Here is a 12,667-nt window from a genome sequence, read left to right on the forward strand (position 1 = left end):
ATGGCAGAAGAAAACATTTCGTACAACGAAGCCAAGGCCAAACTTCTTGGCACCTTCCTTCCGCCATTAACTCGGGACGATATTCTTAATCCCATGATTAACAAACGCGACTTTCCCAAATTGTCACCTAAGCCATTACCGACCCCACAGACTGGAGCACGTCACCTTGGTGTATGGGACAACCCCTTTCACAAGTTACAGAACCATCTTGCTCCCGAACCCTCAATCTCAGGCGTTCGACATAACGATACGCCCCAGGCAGTGGAGACAGTTCGTCCAAGACGCAACAACCATCTCCGCCGCCGGACTGTAAAGCTTGCTCCTCCCGTACCCCATTCCAACTCGATGGAGCATCATGCGGAACCACAAGTGGCGGCAACAAGAACCTCCGTTGGAAATGCAAGTGCAATCTCCAGTTCTACGACTTCGGACGTAGAATTTACCCCTTCTCCTCCTATTGGGCGTAACGCTCAACCGGCCCAGCGGGTCCCCCCGGACACGGTCTCATCTCCGCCCTCGGACACACTTCAAACTCTGCACTCCGACCACCAAATGATATACAAATCCCTATTGGATCTTATCCCGACTTTATGGGCATCAGTGAAACAAATATCCAATATACGTGAACAAGCGATCATCATACAGCGAATCCAAGAACTTACTACACATTTGTTATCAATACTATCAGGTTGATTTCCCATCCTATTCCAACTTGGTGTTCCTAACAACTTTCGCATTTAAATTCAATTTTTCCTTCTTTTTTTATTTTTTTTAAATTTAATTTTATTTTATATTATTTTATTTTTGTTGTTTTTCCCCCTCTCGGCAATATGGATTTACTACAATGGAACGTTAACAGTTTTTCCGCGCGAAAATTGGAATTATCGGATCTACTAGCGGATTTTCATCCAAAGATCCTTTGCCTCCAAGAAGTGAAAGGTACGCACTCAGAAACTTATCGGTTGGGACACTATACTATGTACGGTTCCCCCATTACGAACACCGGCACCGTAATCTATGTGCACGAAAGCGTTTGTCACGCGCCCGTACGACTTCCTCCTCGGTTAAAGTTAATTACAGAATTTCATGTTGATATTTCAGCAGTTCGTGTCCAGGCCTGGCATCTATATATAACTATAGTTTCCATATATGTTCCTTCGCATTACCACTCCCAACGAATCACGCCAGGTAGTTTACAAGAACTGGTGAACGCCTTACCGGGCCCCATCATCATCATGGGCGACTTCAATGCCCACTCCCCCCTATGGGGGGGAGGGGATAAAGAGGATCGCCTCGGGGTCGCTGTGCGAACCTGGACTCAACAGAATGACTTTATTGTTTACAATGATTGTACTCCCACGCACTACCCGAGAAATGGCAATCGGCCATCCAGTATCGATTTAACCCTTTTATCCCCGGAATTATTTTCCCATTTCTTCTGGTATAAAGATCCTGACCTTCGGGGCAGTGATCATACCCCAATTTTTCTGTTCACTTCTCAGAGCCCCACGCATAACCCAGTCCAGCAGCGCAACAATGTTCCGGTGAAAAGATGGCGACCAGCCACCATTCAGTGGGATTTATTCGCTCCAACGTTTGAGCATCTATATCACCACGACGGTGATTTTTCCGAATCTGACATATCTTATGTGCAGTTTATCAACTTGCTTACAACCACTCTAGATATCTGTGGGAAGCGTCAATCGTTTATTAAACACGATACATTTCCTGCTATTCGATGGTGGAAGAGCGCTTGCGCTCAAATAAAAAATTTGAAAAAATTCCGGTGGCAAAATTATGGTCGGGCCCCAACGCAAGACAAGTGGATAGAGCTAAAACGATTACAAGCACGAGCACAAAAAACATATTTGAAAGCGAAACGAGAAGCGTGGAAACGCTTCTGTCAATCGCTCGATCGCCGTGAATCCATAGGAACAATTTGGCGAAAATTCAACAACTTTCGCAAACCTAAAATTGTCAAACAGCACACGCTCACACATGAGTGGGAAGCGGAATTCATGGATATTATTACACCACCTTTTGTGGCCTCGCGACCTATCTTCCGCGCATCCCCCGATGCTAACTTCACAACAGAATTTCCGCAGTAACAATTTCGGAACTTCGCTCCATACTTCAATCGGTCAAAAATACTGCTCCTGGCTATGATGGAATTACATATGACATTATTCGTCATATACCTGACTTTGGCCTGGAAATCATAGCTAACATATATAACAATATATACCGCGGCGAACAGGTTCCGGTGGACTGGACTAAACATCTTGTCATACCTCTTCCCAAACCCAACAAACCCAAGAATGAAGCTACATCCTATAGACCTATTGTCCTTATACCAGTCCTCGCGAAATTATTCGAGAAAACTCTACATTCCAGAATTACTTGGAACTTAGAGAAACGTCAATATTTTCCCCCTACCCAAATGGGCATCCGGCTGGGATTGGGCAGCCAGGACGCCATTTCTACACTAACTGTGGCCGTCCAGAATAGTCATGTGACATGTGATTACTGTTTCGGCATTTTTCTCGACATCGAAAAAGCTTATGATTCCGTACCCATAGATCTCCTCTGCTCTCACATTGACCACCTTCACATTCAACCCAATCTCGCCCACATTTTATGGCAATTATATCATGCACGCATTTTAGTCTATTGGTTTGAGGACAGACTGGCTGGCCCTCGACAACGAAGTCACGGGTTACCTCGGGGATCCCCCCTCAGTCCATTACTTTTTAATATTTACACTCAACGATTCCACACTACGATACTAGGGCAATTCCAAATCCTTCAATTTGCCGATGATTTTTGTTTTTATTTAACCATTCCTGACGCCACACAGGGCTTATTGGCCACTCAACATTTACTTCGAACCCTAGACAACAAATTTCGCAACTTGGGCTTGACCTTTTCCCGTACCAAATCCCATATCATTCTATTTAATTTACGATCTCGATCTTGTTATCCAAACACCATAACTCAGATCGGAGACATACCAATAGTAGAAACCGGCACATACTTGGGGGTCCGGTTTGATCGGAAATTGAATTGGCAAGTTCATATCAACTACCTTGCCCAAAAAGGACGCCAAATCAATAATATTTTAAGATGCCTTGCTACTACTCGATGGGGGAGCCACCCCTATGTGATGCTTTTATTCTACAAACATTGTTTTCGGTCGCTCTTTGATTACGCCGCGGCCGCATACGGTGGGGCCCACGTCCGACATCTACAACGACTGGATGCTCTGCAACGACAATCGTTAAGAATTTGTCTCGGCATAATGAAATCTTTTTTTTCTTAGTCTTTCTTAGTCCTAACATTAGTGTCTATCTGGAAAGTCACGAAGTTTCACTAACGCAACGTCGTCAATCGCTTACTACCCATTTCTTATTAAAAACATGGGAAAATCACGTTCATCCATTCAACAAGGCATTTGCAATACAGCGTCAATGGGAAACCGCTCAGGTTCTCACTTCCGCTGATCCTTCCTATTAGTTCCTGTATTGTTATAACATAGATCGGGCGGCTTATCACAATTCGTTTACATATACACAACCATTGCTTTATCAGCTGTCCTTCCCCCTTGTCACACCCCCGGATATTCATTACATCGACAGAGGACCACATCATTCTTATCGGGAACGATGGCCCACGGCAAATTTTATTTATACAGATGGATCTAAGAGCGGCAATGAAGTGGGCTGCGCTTATTATGCAGTGGAGACGGATGACGTTCATCAATATCGCTTGCCACCCGATATTTCCATATTTTCGGCGGAGAGTTATGCCATATTTCGTGCCTTGATTTATGCCTACAACAAGGGTTTCCCACATACTCTCATTCTGACGGACGCTCTAAGTGTCCTCCAAACTCTGGCACGTACGGGAGCAGCGTCTTTCCGTATGACTGTCTTTATTTTCTTAATACTACAGCAAGTCTCAAAAGTCTGTCTACAGGGTCGTAGGGTGACCTTTACGTTTATCAAAGGACACAGCGATCTAAACGTCCTCCACGATCGAGTTGACGCTTACGCAAAAAGGGCTCGAGTGGCAGAGCAGGTTATACCACTGCGATTGCCATACACCGATCTCCTCCCACGAGTAAGGAAAAAAATCCAATCTCATTGGGATGATTGGTCTGTTCAGGAACTTGCCCATACCACAACCTACAAACGGGTGGCGCAACTCCGCACCAGGCAACCCTGGTTTCGTTCCCTGCACCTGCCTCGCGAAGTTATAACACTCGCAATTCGCCTACGCACAGGCCATGTACAACCTCGTCAACACCTGGCGCGATTGCACCTAGCAGCCAATCCTTCGTGCGGTTGCGGTGCAGATACCCAAACGATCAATCATATTTTCTTCCAGTGCCCGTTACGGGAGCAAGCCAGAAACACACTCTATCAGTGCCTTGCTCGAATAGGAACACCATTTCCTTTGTCCATTTCGACTTTACTCCATAATCCCGGCCCTGCTGTCCTGTGGTTTCTATACGGATTTCTCCGTAAACACAATACCTGGTTGTAAAGACGCTTCTGTTGATCAACATTGTCTACCCTCAAGGTCAAGTGCAGATCGGGAGAGGATGGACACGGATCTTGGAATACTCAGGTGAAGGTCTTTGAAACGATTATTTCGTGCGGGTTGTCAGACATTGTACGTCCACACCCTTCAGCCCGTTGTCCAAGATGGCCTTAGTTCAGGTGATAAGGGGCATAATCAAGAAGAAGAAGAAGCTTTACTTCCACCATGTAAACAAACCTCCTTGCAAATGGCCGCAAGTGTTTTCACAAGGAAAACCATAGTTCTCAATGTTTCTGTCGAATTGAGCCCGATGTGGACCCTTCAAATGATTTTCGAAACTGAAACAAAGATTATAAGTAAGTACACGAAAGCGTGGATTGTCACATATGTAAGTAAAATCGTAAATAAGCATGTAGAAAAGCCTGGGTACACCTAAATGTAATAGGTTGTGCTGAATGTATAGCCACTTCACCTATGACCAAACGAAAGGAAAATATTGGTATGCACTGTTTATATCAAATCTTCCCTTCGTTGCAAGCCAAATACGCTCCTTCAAATATATAAACTTTCAATAACTATCTTGCTTATTCCTATGTATGAGTATGAAATATTCGATGCACATAATTATTTACACTGAATAACTGTCGCAGGCAAAAAAACCTAGATATAACGGTCGATTCCTTGACTATGTTATTATGTACACTGTAGTATGTATAGGTTTGTATTTATATAGCCTTGTAAATACTGATGTTTAACTGCACAAAGAAAAAAAATCTTGCAAGTGTCCACCAACTGTCTGCTCTGATTGTGAACATCAGAAAAATGTCCTGAGTACAAATGTGTCGCTTTCTATGTTCCATGTTGGTGAAACAAAAATAACTGCTTGGAATAAACATTGGCATACTAAAGCATACTTCCTGAGATGTTCGAAAGTGCTGCAGGAATGTTTGGCTATTGCTTGCATGTTCGTTTGGTTATCCATTGTGAAAATTTCTTCTTAAAAGAAATATACACTAGTTGTTGCTAGCGCTGGTTAATTGGCACAACTGGCGCTTGTCGCCTCCTTGTGGTATGATGTGAACTATAATGCATATTAAAACTGGCTAGCATGCATGGTACGGAACTGAACATGTGAAGAAGGGCTATGGAAAAGTATTCTTTCCCATAATGCATGGTAAATATCCACATAAATACACATGGTATGAGCTTGCATGTGTATGTGTGGGGAACCACTGTAGCACAATTTGAACAATAACTCCGTAATTATTGTTGTAACCAAAAACTGCTGCTTGTGGGATATATGTTTTTCTGCTTCTTTTCTTCTTTGTATCGCTTGTCTTCTTGACTTAGTTTGGGGCAATGTAAAAGATGTAATAAATTACCCGTAGAACTTGGGAGATGGGAAAAATGTTGTCCCAACTGCAAACAGTGTGGAGGGAAATGTTATCTGGTTCCTTCACTAGGTGTCGTTGATAGTCTATAATCCACTGAACTGGGAAATTCATGGTTGAATACAGTCTTCCCGGTAAAAATGTAGTCCTTGTAGTAAAAAATGTCTGCATGCCCCCTTCAAATTGTTGGTGACGAGTCTCCTTCTGAGGAGGTCCTTCATAAAAAATGCCCATGATTGGTGTAGGCATTGCTCGTCCACCTCGTTCCGTATAGACAGGTTAGGTTAAATAACAGGAAAATTATAATAATGAAAGGAAACTGCATAGGATAGGTGTTTTTAATTCATGGTATGTACACAAGGCCAAACTCATTCCATTGCCTTTTCCTAAAATTAAATTAAATTAAATTGCCTCATCAAGATAAAATTATGATTAAAATAAATTGATTAAATAACTGCCATAACTCTTTGAAAATAAATAAGGAAAATTTAAATAAAATATACAACCGTAATTAAAATATTAATGTCCATGATTGATGTGTTGCCTTAAATTATAAATTATTACTGTGCTGCTCTGAATGAACCTGTCTTGCAAGTTGACGGTGCTTATAAAAATAATAAGCAAGTGTTGTGGTTAACAATAAATTCCAAATAATAAATACTAATACAGACATGGGCAAAGGGTTTAAAACTAATTCCTGAAATGAAATGCCCTTACTAACAGTTTGATTAAGTTGCTTTAAGGCAAGTTCAAGCGGAGTCCATTGGGGAATAGTAAAATCAGATAAATTCCTGGGAATATTAAGTGATAATTCAACTTCCTTATTTTTACCTGTTCAAAAGCTAAAATTCTGGTATGTAAAATTTGTTGATCCACAATAATCTGAGAAAAATCCTGATAATTAAAAAATATAGATTGCTCCTCGTTAATCTGAATTGATCTGTGGGTGTTCAAATTATTATTCAAATTCTGAATGACAATAAATTGACCTGAGTCTGATATTAAAATGCCATTACGCGTTTTGATAAACTGAAATAACTTATTGTCAGTAATAGATTTCACTTCAAAATTACAAAATGTAAAATTAATAAACGAAAGTAAGTCTTGCAAGCATGTTCTGAATTCTGTTTAAAATTTAATAAAATTATTATGTTGTGAACCCTAAAAAATTATTTAAAATTCGAGTTGCGCAAATCAAGCTATTAGTGTCCTAAGAGGTTGCTTTGGCAAGCCTCTAATGGCCTCCTAAAAATGATAAGCCGATGCAATTGCCGTGGTTCATTAATATGCAATGTAAAACAAAAAATTCAGTAAATGCTACTTCGGACTTTCGTTAAAACTCCAGGCGGTATCAAATATAGCATCAGGGAATTAAAAGAGTGAAATTCAAATTTTAAACACAATAAGGATAATAAAAAACTTCCTCAATTCCAAATTTTCTTTAAACAAAAGAAATTTAACCACTCAAAACTTCTCGAGTCCGCCGTATACTTCAAATCACTTGGTCTTATAAACAGACCCGCCGCGGAAAAGATATACTTGACTCATATAAGAATGGTGTGTCGATCCCTTAGGTTTGTCCAAACAAAAATAGATCGAGAATAGTTATGCAATATATTAAAATATAAATACAAATTACTAGTTATTGCCTACTGTATTAAAATTAACATGAAGTTAATCAGTAAGAAGTAATGAATTTCATTGCTGCATAGTCGAATAAGATAAGTGGATAAGTGAACTAAATTTCCTAATAATAAATATTATTAATAATAATAAATTCTGAATTTACAACATTTGTGGTAAACCACACTGTTAAAATTTGGAAAGGCTAACGGTGCCGTGGCGACTTTTGCTGCACATGCTTGTGCTAATCACAGAGGCTTAGCCCGGGCATGTTGCTGCCAATTTTGATTAATCTATGTGCATAGAATGCTAAAATTGCCCTTTTATAAAAATTTCCCTGATTTCTATCGAAATTTCGTTTGACTTTATCCTGATTCTAATCAAATGCAAGTCGATTTCTTATAAAGATATCTTTATAAAAACGGGAAAATTTTGCGAGAACAAATCAAAAAAATCTCGTCTTGTTGTTTCTTTGTTAAAATTATTGGTCGTGTTTAATCTTAAGTGCATAAATGCGACGTTTTTATGGCAAAATTTATCTATGTAAAACAAAATATCCCTAACATTGTTGACATGAAATTTTATCGTGAAAATCAAATTCTGATGGCTATATCCTTAACTAAACTGGTCCCATGAAAATTTAATGAGCGAACGCCACTGGTTCGTAAAAATATGCAGAGTCTAAAGTTTTCGTTGTAGTTTCCATGCTAAATCTTTCTGAGCTACTAGCGTGCTCTGGAAGGCGTCAACGCGGAGAAAATAATTTGTAAATTCAGAAGCGATATATTTCTTAGCGTTGCATTCCGACGTTGCTTGGAAGGCTGCAAAGCAAGGCAAGGCTGGCTCGCTTGCCGGCGTGTTCGCTCGACATCTTCGGATACAATTCGGGTTCCGTCGGGATACCGGAGGAAAGAATCTCACCGAGCAACGATGCTTGGACGTTAACCTTACAACAAACGGAGGAAGAAAAAGGAGCGTTATGATTCGCTGACTCGCTGGGTGACGCGTTAATGTTGACAAAACTTTAAATTATTACGAACAAAGTTTAGTAAGAGCTGCGAAAGTTTAAACGAAGTCAAGGACTTTTGAAATGACGTCATAGGCGGGATGGAGAGAGAAAAATCGTCGCGCTGTGTCAGCTTACTACAAAACTCGAACACTTCCGTGATCGTACAATAACAAAACTTGGGAAGGTGCTAGCAAAATAAAAGACTAATAAACTTTGCATGAAATAAAATCAGACGTAATGAATATAATAAAAATTCTAGGCAAACCTATAATCGTAAAAAATGTGATCAGTAAAAGATACAACAGGTTCGGAAACCTGAGAATTTGGCTTACTTTCTCCTTTTTGAGTGAAACTTTTAACTTTCTCGACTTTTGCTGTTGATTGATTTACAAATAAATCTTTAACTTTTACCATTGGCTGGACACAGGGTGAAATAATCAATTCACTCTCAATTTTGCGGCTGTTTTGAACAAAACTTGGACCCTTGCTTACGGCAAACGTCTGAACTCTATCTTTAAGCGATACAATATTCTTCGGCAAATCTAAGGTGAGTGTTTGGTGACTAATATATTTCGGGATGAATCTTGAACGTCTTCTTGTACCCTATGCTGAATAATAACGGATTGGGGCTGGGGGAGGCGGCAATGGCGGGTAAATTGTTTTCAATGGTACCACTTCAACCATTGATGCAACGTCATCGTAAAGCTGGTCCATGGATGGTGAATCATTATTAAGTTGACTTGACGGTAATTCGTTGGTACACTCATGGTCATAAGTAATAGATTTCTTGCGTTGACATTGACAATAACAAATTATGAAAAGTATAAAAATACTAATAATAAATGTTGTTAATAATAAACTAGTAATAATATTATGAGGATAGTCAAAGGACTTTTCAACAGATGACTAAAATTTGAAGCTTTTACATATGGAAGAAATCCGTTTAAAATAACTAAGATCGCAATGATTTTCATGTTGCTTTGGCAACAAAACAAACAGTTCTTCAAAACTAACACGTACTTTAAGCCTGCCTAGTTTAAATTAGTAGGTATTTTAACTCAACTTAATTATTTCTGAATCTAGGCTTAATTTATCTGCTTAATTTATCTATTTGATATAATTTATTTATTCTCTAATTTTTTAGCACTGTTTAACTTGTCTTATTTTAAATTTTAGTGCAAACTTATCTTATTTAATTTCAGGTGTTATCTTTATTTTTAAATACTTAAAATCAATCGAACCGTACTGAGGTACAAGATAATGGAAAAAATTGAGACTGATTTACTCCTGACTACCTGAAATAAAATAATTATTATTATTTATGCAATCTTTAAATGCATTAAAATACTAACATCACTAAAACTTGAAGAATCTTTAATTCTCTCAACTCATTCTAAAATATGCTTAGCATATTATTGTGGCAAAGTTTGAAACTAAAACCGTTGTGGTTTAACCATTATCATTCTGCGATGGCAGAATGGATTTCCAGGATTTTGGTAGCTATCCAATATCCGAAGGAAAATACTTCTTATTGGGGCGCAAAAAAATCTTGACGTCGACGTCTACATATTCATATAAAATAAATATTCTCATTAACTGGCGCTTAAAATAAACTTTGCAAATATAATTATATACCTTCTTCTGAAGAGTAACTATAAAATTCTAGTGATGTACTCGCTGAGCTAGTATTTTTAAATTCTGCAAAAAAACTTTTTGTGCCAAGGGCACATTATTAAGCAATAAGTCTGCTTTTAACCTTTAATATTATTAGTGCCATTGTTATTATAAATTATTATTATGTCACGCAAGTGAAATTGAAAATATTAAACCTGTTACTTATATTACTTTTCATTTTTAGTGACCATTATCCATGCGTGAGTCCGCGTTGTCCTCTTGATGACCTTCATCTTCATCTTGACCTGCCAAGTTCTATTCGCCTTCACCGTCATCTGGCGCATAATATTTTTTGAGTCTCTGGACAGCAATAGAGTCCACTATTGTCTTTCCACGCTTGTTTTGGAATTCCACCAGGTATGTGTTAACTGTGACTGGGCCTTTATAAATACCCGAAAAGCACCGTGCGGTTCCAATTTCCTGGGTGCTGTCAAAAATTAATACTTTATCACCTGGTTGAAATTTGATCTGTTTCCTCTTCCGATCATAATATTTCTTTACTTCAACGTGTCGCTTCGCCAAGTTATCCGTAGCATTGTATCTTGCTTTTTCCAATACTCGGAACCGTACATCATTCTCCACATTTTCACAGCTTGGTGTGTGTAATGCAAGCTCCCAGGGCAAAGTAGGTTGAAATCCATGTACTAAAAAGAATGGGCTATACCGCAAATTCTGATTCCTTGTAGTATTATAACTGAACACACTTGGTTGTAAATATTGGACCCAATCAGTGTGTTTTGAATTAACATAGCACTTCATTATACTCTGTAGTACGCCGTGGTTACGTTCGGAAAGCCCTATAGAATTATGTAAACCTAGTGGCGAAAACTTGATGGTCATTCCCAATTTATTGCCAAGTTCCTGAAAAAGCTTAGATTTGAATGCTGATCCACGATCGGTATAAATTTCATGTGGCGTCCCAAAGCGTAACACTATTTCCTCATACACAAATTCAGCTGCTGTACTGGCCGTACAATCCGCAAATGGTTTGGCTATTAAATACCGTGTCCCAAAATCTGTTGCGGCAATTATGTATCGGTGACGAAGATTGGACGAAGGAGGATATGGACCTGAAAAGTCTAGGCAAATCCGCTGGAATGGCTTCTGTGCGGGAAAAGTACACAGTTCTCCTACTGGTGGACTTGGACGGCGTTTATTCTGCTGGCATGTAATACATTCCCTAATTTTCCTTTGTATAAACAATTTCATATTTGGAAAATAAATTCGTGGTAATGCAACATTGTAACATTTGGTAAATCCAAGATGAGAGCCTCCTATGGGTGAAGCGTGGAGTGTCTCAATCACAGAATCACTTAACGTCATTGGAATGCATAACAATTTCCTGGTAGTGGCTCCTAATTTCTCCTGTCTATATAATAATCTATCTTCCAACACATGGATAAAGGTTGTGTTCCATCGTCCCTGTCTGGGTCCTCCAAAATTTTAATAATTGGGCCAAAAAATGAATCCTGTCTCTGATGTTCCGCGACATCTGTGGTTGCATCAAATAATGTAAGTGTCCTGGGTTCGGGAATGTCCTCTTCAATGTTGCCATACTCTATATTTTCTCCACATTCTCTGCTGAGGGGATCGGCGATGTTCTCCGTAGTTTTGACATGTATAGGAGTGAATGAAAAATCCTCCAAAAGGTTACTCCATCGAAGAAGCTTTGAGCTTAAATTACGGGATGTCCTAATATACGTAATTGCTTTATTGTCCGTATGTAAATCGAAATGACGCCCCACAAGAAAAAATCTAAATGATTTGAGAGCATATAAAATTGCTGTTAGTTCTTGTTCAATGACACTCAAACTTTTTCAGTATCCGTCAACGTTCTACTGCAGTATGCACATGGCAAGTACTCTCCTTCTGCATTGGGCTGCATCAATACGCCACTGACAGCATGAGATGAAGCATCGGTAAAAACCTTGGTGTTCTTCGCTGGATCGTAAGGTAACAAAACAGGTGCAGTAATTAGTGCTTCTTTTAGTTTTTCAAATGCTGATTGTTGTTCCGGACCCCATGTAAATTTCTTACCTTTACGAATTAAACCTTGTAATGGTGATGCAATGTCAGATAATTTTTGGCGTACTTCCTCACATAACTGCAAAGACCTAAAAACATTTTAACCTTTTTTGTGGTGGTAGGAATTTTATAATTCTTAATGGATGACAGTATCCTATCGCTGATACGATACCCATATCTGCCCACATTGTGGCCTAAGGCAATTGTCTCGTAGTATCCAAATGAACATTTAGGTACAGCCAATTTTAATCCGGCAGATCGTAAACATTGGAACATTTTCTCCAAATTCACCATCATATCCTTAAATGTATTAGCAAATACAAACATGTCATCAATATAAAAAGCAAAATTATTATCATTCATACCAGCTGTAGCGAGCTGGACACATCGGGTCATCGCCGCG

This window comes from Lepisma saccharinum, chromosome 2 (genome assembly GCF_977018435.1).
Source record: "Lepisma saccharinum chromosome 2, izLepSacc3.1, whole genome shotgun sequence".
Taxonomy (NCBI): domain Eukaryota; kingdom Metazoa; phylum Arthropoda; class Insecta; order Zygentoma; family Lepismatidae; genus Lepisma; species Lepisma saccharinum.